Genomic DNA, 8,582 nt, shown 5'->3' on the forward strand with positions numbered 1-8,582 from the left:
CAGCCAGCCCCCGTCATATTTTGTGGCTGTAAATTCTGCAGTATCATCACTTGAGAAATCTTGGCACCAAGTGAGATTTCCATTCACAAAAGCCGGACATTCACGCCATTGATGACATCTCGTCTCCTAGCAACTGAATCGCAGCGAAGAACTCTGTCCAAATCGGAGATGTATGAGGTAAATGAACGCGGCATATGATAAATACACAAACTGACATGATCTCAGTTGACTCTTTAAATGCTCCAGAGCTCGAGGGCTCCTCAATGCTTCTCAGATTAATGTTCTGCATTTCATCGCAGCACCTAGGCAACAAAATGGCACGGATGGAAGAAGGTTCACGAAGACGAGGAAGGAGATATGGTAATTATTGAGAGTGATTAAGAAGGAGAGACTTTATCAGCATTGGTCAACGACTGAAGGACTGCGGATAATTAACATAATGCATTAATAAGGACAAAAGTCTCCAGGGTTCCAAAAATTAGCAAAAACTTTCATTCATGCATGAGTAAACTTTTTTCCCTGTTGAACAGAAAACCAAAAAGAAGGGAACATAAAGGGATGCAACCTCACACTTCAGATCTGTATAGCACTCATGATATGTAAAAAGCTGAGTGATCGCCCCTTGGTCGGGGTCAGTGGCGGAGCAAGGTTTACCATCAGAACAAAAATTCAATTTGCCCTGTATCTAAATACCCCAGCCAAAGCTTGTTGACCCTGTACCAAGGGCATCAACACACCATTGTTGAAGAATGTGACCAGGTACCTTTAATTCAGGCGGAATTAAATTTTAAGGGGTTTTTTTTGTTTCATTAATGGGTAAAATTGCAAATTTCTTGTAAAAATAAGCAACTTTGCTCTTTACCCCTTGTTAAAAATGTTCTCCGTTCTCCAGAAAACAAACAGTTTTTTAATTCTATTGTATATGGCTCGCTGTTTAAGTTACCAGCTACCCTTTAGTCTGAGAGTGAGCCACTACCCCTCACACGCTTATGCTTTAGAGCCTGCATGTGCCCCTTTGTAGCTGTCCAAATCCAGCTTCAGTGCCCCTACCCTTCCCCCATACTGCAGAGGCGGCGTTACCTCTGCAAGCGACATCAAAGAGCTTACAGTTTGGACCAGCAGCTCGAAAATGCTGAGAGTACAAATTGTCAACGTTCAGAAGCACACAGACACAGGAAGCCAAGCGTGGTGCACTCTTGGAGAAAGAAGATGAGATAACCCTTTAGAATAATTTCCAAAATTGCACTGGATCCCCAGTGATTGGTTGAGGAGAAATCCATCATCAAGTGTTCAGTTCCCCTACTGCGCCACCACAGGAGAAATGAAACATTACATGAAATCAATGGGTTGTTTGTGTAATGTAACCCATTCTGGGTCCTCTACAGAGAGAGGCGCTCTTTATAACTGTGTTCCACTCCACAGTAGTTAAAAGTTGAGGGTATTGAAAATGGGGACCCCCCCACTAATAAGGTATGTTGTAATGGTCAACATCCAATCTGATGTGCAGTCAGAATTTATTGAGGTATTCAAAAATACACAAGTTTTTCAAGCGCAAAACTGTTTCAGGAAACATTCCTTCTTTTAACTACAGTATGTTCACATAAAGTTATTTTTTTTCAATGCAAACTGAGTGGAAACTCTTCAAATCCTCCTCCAAAATCTCAAAATACCTCAAAAACATTTTTGTTCCAAAAACTCAGCAAACAAAAGTAGTTTTCACCTAGATTTTTGAAGTTTTTGTTTTCTTGAGTTTTTAAGGATTTTGGAGATGTTGTATCATGAAGAGATTTTTTGCAGCCTTTTAATTGGAAAATGACTAATTTTTGGAGAGGATTCCATCAGGATCCTTTTAAAAGAAGTGATGTGAACTTTCTTTTTCCACCAGATGTCTTTCAAAGCCTCTTCAGGAAAAAAAAACCTCCTGATATGAACAGCAAAGTGGGTTTTCCATAGAAATGAATATGAAGAAATTTCCAAGAAGTTCTAAAGTGGATTTTGGAGAATATTCGCTAAAAAAAACCTCAATAAACTCTGTGTGAACATAGCCTTGTAGAGGAGGGGAAGCTGAGCAGAATTATATATGTTAATGTGGGAAAACATTCAGTATATCTTGTATCTTTTTTATCTTTGCTCATTCAAGGCTTAGGAGTCTAGTGGGCGGACTCTGGACTCTTAATCTTTGAAAGTGCAAGTGTAGCACCCTGAGGATTCGGCTGCTACAGGGGTATTACACCTCAAGCCAGAGGTGTGGTATTCCACTCCCGGGTAAGGATGGAGTGTGGAACTGAGCTCAGTAGGCTGCATACACTACATACATCCCATTTCCGGGGGACAGATCGACGGTACTCCCACCAGTTTATGTGCAGGTACGATAGTGTCTGTCCCTGGCTGGAGTGGGAGGGGGGTGGAACATCCCAGTAGTGTAGGGGCAGATAGGGGGAGCAGTCTGGGTAATGCTAGGAGCTCATTGGGTGCTGGTCACCTGAGCTCACACATAGAGGGAGTATATAAGGTGGGAACCATCTTAGATCAGGGTCAGACAGGCAGACAGCTACTAGTCAGTCTGTTGTAGAGGGTCAAGCAGTCCTGGAAGAAGAGAGAGAGGAGTCAGAAGGACCCAGAGGGGAAGAAGAGGGAACCCCAAGAGCCCAAATACAAGCAACAGGGTGAAGGGTTGGCACAAGGGTACCGGATCCCAAGCTGGTGGAGGGCACTAATCCTCAGCCAGAGACCGGAGGTTGTGGGCAGGATCTGCCACGACCCCCCACTAAATCCACCAGGAAGGCAGACCAAGTATAGGGTCAGGGAACCCAGAGGAGGTGTACCCACCAAGAGACCCGAGGGAGCCGGACATAGGTGGATCCCTGGTGGGGAAGGCCAGAGAAAAGGAACGTCAGAGAGGGAGCTCAGGATCACGCTCCAGAATTACCTGGGGGTTGGCCGAGTCCAGGACCTGGTGGACGCAGCACGGCTCTGGCGGTCACTCAAGGCCGGAGTGACCAGAACAACAGCAGTAAGTAAACACCTTGAACTGCACAGCCCGACTCTGAGTCTTAATACCACCCTCACTGCACCACCACAACCACCACCCTTTACAACTGACCCCCTGAGGCTATACCCCTCCCGTTGGGGGTTATACTATCAGAAGCTGCACACACACCATCAGCCTCAGCGGACCCTGCTGCAGCGGCGGCCGTATTGACCGCAAATCAACGGGTGGCGTAGTCGACACTAAAGAACATCCAGCAACATCTGTAGGACTGCCACTCACTGAGCTTGACACCCTGGGCACGGACCGGGTCACCGCCACTCGGAGACTACAACCCCCATCTGATCCGGCTCCGGGTATCCCCCAAACAACACTGGCCCAGGGGGCGCGTCACAAGTAAAAAATTTACAAGTTATACTTAATCCTCCCCCACAAAATTATATATTAATCCGCTCAGATTTTCCGGCTCTATACCATGATACTGATAGATTGAATAACATTTTCATGGTAATAGGTTCTGTTACGCACATATGTGGCGCCCCTGAGGGTTCAGTCGCCACAGAGGTACTGCACCTCACCTGAGGTGTGGCATCTCCTTCTCTCAAGTAAGGAGGGAGTGCTGCCCGGAACCCCAACACCCGCATTCAACACTACACTACTCCAGGCCGGCTGGAAGGACATTATGCACTTCTTCTGCTGCCCTGTCCCTGGCTAGATTGAGGGAAACCAAATAGAGGGGGAACCAGTAGTGGGTGTGGGTGGAGGACGCAGAACAGGGGAGCACTTGAATAGGAGGAATATATAAAGGGAAGCCATCTTAGGGTAGCAGTGCAGTGCTGTGCAGTGAAGTGAGCAGTAAGCAGAGGAGGGGAGCAGAGTCTCTTAAGGAGCTCTGCTCCAGAGAGGGGACTAGTAAGATGGAGGCCCAGGAGTGTGAGGGGAGTCAGGGAGGAAGGCTCCGGTAACAGAAGGGATCCCAGGGGGTACGGTGAGTGCAGGACGGCACCCGTACGCCCGAATCTGCCAGGTGTCAGAGGGATCAGGCCGCAGGAAGGGAACCGGTCCCTGGACCAGCCGTGTTACTCCAGGTCTCGGCTGGAAAAACGGGAGGCTTCTGCAATTCCATGGTGCAGTTGCCACAGCCTCACCCTAGTCGCCGTGAGTGGCATCAAGCAGGTCCGGGAACTCCAGGTTGCCCAGAGGGACTTCAGAGCACCCAATCGGGACAGTGTGTGAGGAGCGCAGGGCAGGAGGGAGAGACCCAGCGCGGGAAGTCGGCCGAGGAAGGAACATAAAGACATGGGGTCCCGTAAAGTGCTTCTGATACACCTGAAGGAGTGCTGAACCCCCTACCTGGCAAACGCAGCGCGACATGGGAGTCTGACACCTGGACAGTGTACCCGAGGAACCTGAAAAGAACTGTGAGTAAACTCGGATGACTGCACTCCACTGTCTCTGTCGGTTATTTCCATCACCCCACCGCGCCTGCACTACAACGCCCAGCATCACCAACTGCACCTACACTGCCCCGGGGGCCCGCTCCGCCTGTGGGGAGCAGAAACATCCCAGCTGCCATCCCATCACCCCCGGAGGTCTGCAGCAGCGCCGGTGACCAATACCGGAAACCACAGGTGGCGTCACGAGACAAACTAAAAACACTAAAACACCCCCCTTTTAAAGAGTGACCCCAGGGTATGGGCCCGGGAGCCGACCGCCGTGATACCCTGCAAAGAAGGTAAAGGCCCGGGTACCGAGTTTCCCCCCCCATATCCCCCTGGGAGAGTCACATACCCCAGTCCATTAGATTTTCTTATGTTCCACGTCAGGCTTTGCAAGTAGCCCTGTGTGCTCCCATGTGTTGTAATTCCTATCCCTATATAAGGCCTCCCAAGATACACACCTGTGTCTCGGTGTTGTATTAAGATTTTCTAGTAACTCTTTTAGTTTTTCTCTGCTCAGTTCCTGTCCACAGGCTCCAGGCCGTCTGTTGGTCGCTTATGGTTCCCCATCTCAGAGTTACTTGTCTGTGACTCGCCCCCTGGGCCGTGGGGCACTCGGAGCCGGGCAATAGGGAGACGATGGGGGTAATGCTGGCGACCCGGTTCCGTGGCTCCGGGTGGTCAGACCAATGGTAATCTGCTAGGTGCTATTGATATTGTCCGACTATGCCACCCGTGGTTTGCGGTCAGGGTTAACCGCCGCTGCAGTGCAGACCGCTGGGGCTGATAGTGGGTGCAGCTGAGACTGTATAACTCCCCACGGGAGGAGTGTAACCCCAGGGCAGTGCAATCAATGGTGGGAGTGATGGTGAAGAGAGTCCCGGTACCGTTAGTGCTGGAGGAGCAAGAAACACACAAACGATGTACTGCAGTCCAATGCCTTTTACTCACAGTTCGTATATTCTCAGTCACTTCTGCCAGCAATGACCGCCCGAGCCGTGCTGCGTCCACCAGGTGAGGGGCTCGGTCAACCCCCAGGCAGTTCAGGAATATGGCACAGGACCCCCTTCTTTCCTTTCTCTGGCCTGCCTCACCAGTGACCCACTTTTGTCCAGCTGCCACGGATCTGCGCGGGTAAATGTGGGCCCCGTTCCCCACTGTCCTATATGGTGCCTTCCTAGCAGGTTTAATGAGGTGTCGCACCAATAAATGATCACGACCTCCGGTCTTTGGCTGAGGGTTGTTTCTCCTCCACCAACTTGGGATCCGGTACCCTTAATCTGCCTGACCCTTCACCCTGTATTCTCATGGGTTCTTAGGGTCCCTTCCACCTTCTTGTTCCTGAGCCCTTCTAAACTTCTCTTTCTGTTTCTGTTCCTTGCTGTTCCTTTCTGTTCCTTTCTCCTACTCCGGCCTTCACTCTAGACCTGTCTCATGGAGCTGGGCCGAGGCTGGGCCACAGCTCCCTGTCACATCTCCACTCCGCTTCTTCTCTGACTGAACTGACCCAGAACTAAGATGGTGCCCACCTTTTATACCCTTCCCTAGTGTGTGAGCTCAGGTGACCAGCAACCAATGAGCTCCTTCCTATGCTCAGAAACCAACCCCTATCTGCTCCTACATTACTGGGTATTCCTCCCCCCTCCCCACTCCAGCCAGGGACATGGTCTGTCGTGCCTGCATTTCTGTCTAATGGGAGCACGGTTGAACTGTCCCTCGGAAATGGGGTGAGTGTGCTGTATGCAGCTAACTGAGCCCTGGTCCATACTCCATCCTTACCCGGGAGTGGAATACTACACCTCTGGCAGAGGTGCAATACCCCTGTAGCGCCTCGGGGCGCTACATTCCCCCCCGGTAAACCACAGCACGTCCTCGGGCTGGAAGAGAGCAAAGACAATTAATTTACAAGACATGCAAAACTTTTCAAAACTTTTCACATTTGGAAAACGGACGACACAGTTCAATTCCCTTCATGGGAAACACTTCTCTTTTCTTGTTACACTATTATAAAACACGTTACTAATACTTCTGGAACTCTTTTGACATATAAACATTATAGAAAACATTCACAGTACTATTTAGCAGCATATAAAAACTTTTTCATATAAAACATTTGCAAGAAAACATTTTCAAAACACATTCTTGGTTCCTGGCTGCGGTGCAACTTGCGACCAGGTGTGCACTCCTCCTTTAAATGCAAGAACTTCAGCAAACTTGTAAACGTGAGGGACTCTCTGTCCCGAGGTAGACATGGCAGTCTTTTTATAAAACCAGTAGGGGGCGCTTTAGGAAGCGCAACTATTTACAGGGGATTGGCCGTTCCCAGTCCTCGGCCGGTTGGAAAAGGGAATGGCTGCTCTCAGTCCTCAGCCAGGTAGGGGATGTAGGGAGTAACGTTCACACAGTCAACAGTTTCACAACAGCTCTTGTACCCTGACGGGTAACTATTTACACAGATGCTTTGCTACTCACTAGTAGCGATGTCCTCCAGATGCTCCTTCTTCCTCCTCATACTGTTCTTCAGACCCGTCCGGGTCCTCTTGGCTTTCCTCATAGCCATAGTGCTGCAGTTCCTCCTCTGTAAGCCGATGGACATGGAGGGCGTACGGTCCTTTTGCGCCCTCGTGTCAGGTGAAGGTGACAATGTCACCAGGGTAGAGGTCAAGTCCACGGTGTCCCTCCTGTAGGTGGCTTTCAACGTCTCTGCGGGTCACAAAGACGTCACCTGCCGTTTCCGGACCCCTGATGAAGCCCCAGCCATTCTCCATGTGAAACTTGATTACGGTCCCGGTGATTCGGGGACCGCGGGCGGCGCGGGGGTCTTGACGGGCTTTGCGCTTTTGCTCAGCGCTCTGGGCCTGGAGCCGCTCCTCTCTGACGCGTCTCTCTCGCCGTTCCCGCTCGAAGGTCACCAGCTGCTGTTGGCAAGCCTCTAGACGACGGACAGCGTCCGCCCGGGTCTCCTGAGTGAACCCCATTAAGTTCTCACCAGCGGGGTCCCACTCAAATTGGGCGTCTTCTAGTGGGAGCGGGGTGACTCTTACAGGCTGCGGAGCAGATATCAGGGGCTCGCGCGGGGGCTGGATCTTCCATGGCTGACCGCTGGTCAGTTCGGCCGGCCACCCCAGCGGCAGTCCATCCGGACCGGTGTGCTGGGGAAACAGGTCCGCACCCAGCGGTGGTATAGCGGAGGGCCTCGATTTGGGAGCAGCACCCAGGGGCACTCGGCCTTGCGACCAGGCCGGGGGTCTCTTGGTTGTGTCCGGTGGCGGCCCAGTCCGGGAAGGGGGCGCTGGTTGGGTAACGGCGCCCGTGTTAACTAGGCCTTGCGACCAGGCCGATGACGCTTCCTTCTTTAAGGCGCCCGGGGTCAAGGGGCGTGGCGCCGGGCGGGGCGTGGCGGGGGTGCTCGCCTCTTGAGGCCTAGCAGGGAGCAGTGGCGGCGCGGCAACAGGTGCGGCGAGTGGGGCTTCGGGTTCTGCTACGGGAGGCTGGGGCAGGCTTGCAGCTGCTGGGCCTGGGGTGTTAACGTCCCCTGTACTTGCCTCGGTCCTCGTGGCTCCCTCCGCGACGCCGTCTCCGGCCCTCACTCATCCTTCACCGTCCTCAGAGGCAGGCGGACTCCGGGGTGCAGGCGATGCCTGCCGCTGGCGGGTTCCAGCCTGCCGGGCCAGTTCTTCTCTCCACCCGGCAAGCGCATCCCACTGCGCCCGGATCATCCTCCGATCCAGGTCCTCCAGCGCAGCTTGCGCATGCTCCGGATCTCTAGGGAGCTGCGCCAGGATCTCCGCTAGGCTGCATGGCGGTTCAGCCTGCAGCAGGCTCTGGGCCAAGGTATGGGTGCGGTTGAATCTTTCCTCCATTCCCGGGTACGGTCCATCCAGACTGATCCAGACTGCGCCCTGCCCCACAGTTTTCTTCTCTTCCCACCCCCATTGGGGGTGGTCCCGGGGCAACTTGGTGACAATCACTTTCAGGGGCAGCCCCCCCCACGTTGATGGACATCTCCACTAGAGATGAGCGTTGTTCTACTCGAACTGTTCGCCAATCTCAAATTCGAGCTGTTTTGGGCGGTGTTCGAGCCGGTCGGCGAACACGAACAATTTGAGAAAAATTCGGCTGTTCGAAGTTATGTTCGATAACTGTTCGTGCAC

Source organism: Phyllobates terribilis, unplaced genomic scaffold, assembly GCF_046119375.1.
Source record: "Phyllobates terribilis strain yellow unplaced genomic scaffold, ASM4611937v1 Scaffold_13__5_contigs__length_258822181, whole genome shotgun sequence".
Classification (NCBI taxonomy): domain Eukaryota; kingdom Metazoa; phylum Chordata; class Amphibia; order Anura; family Dendrobatidae; genus Phyllobates; species Phyllobates terribilis.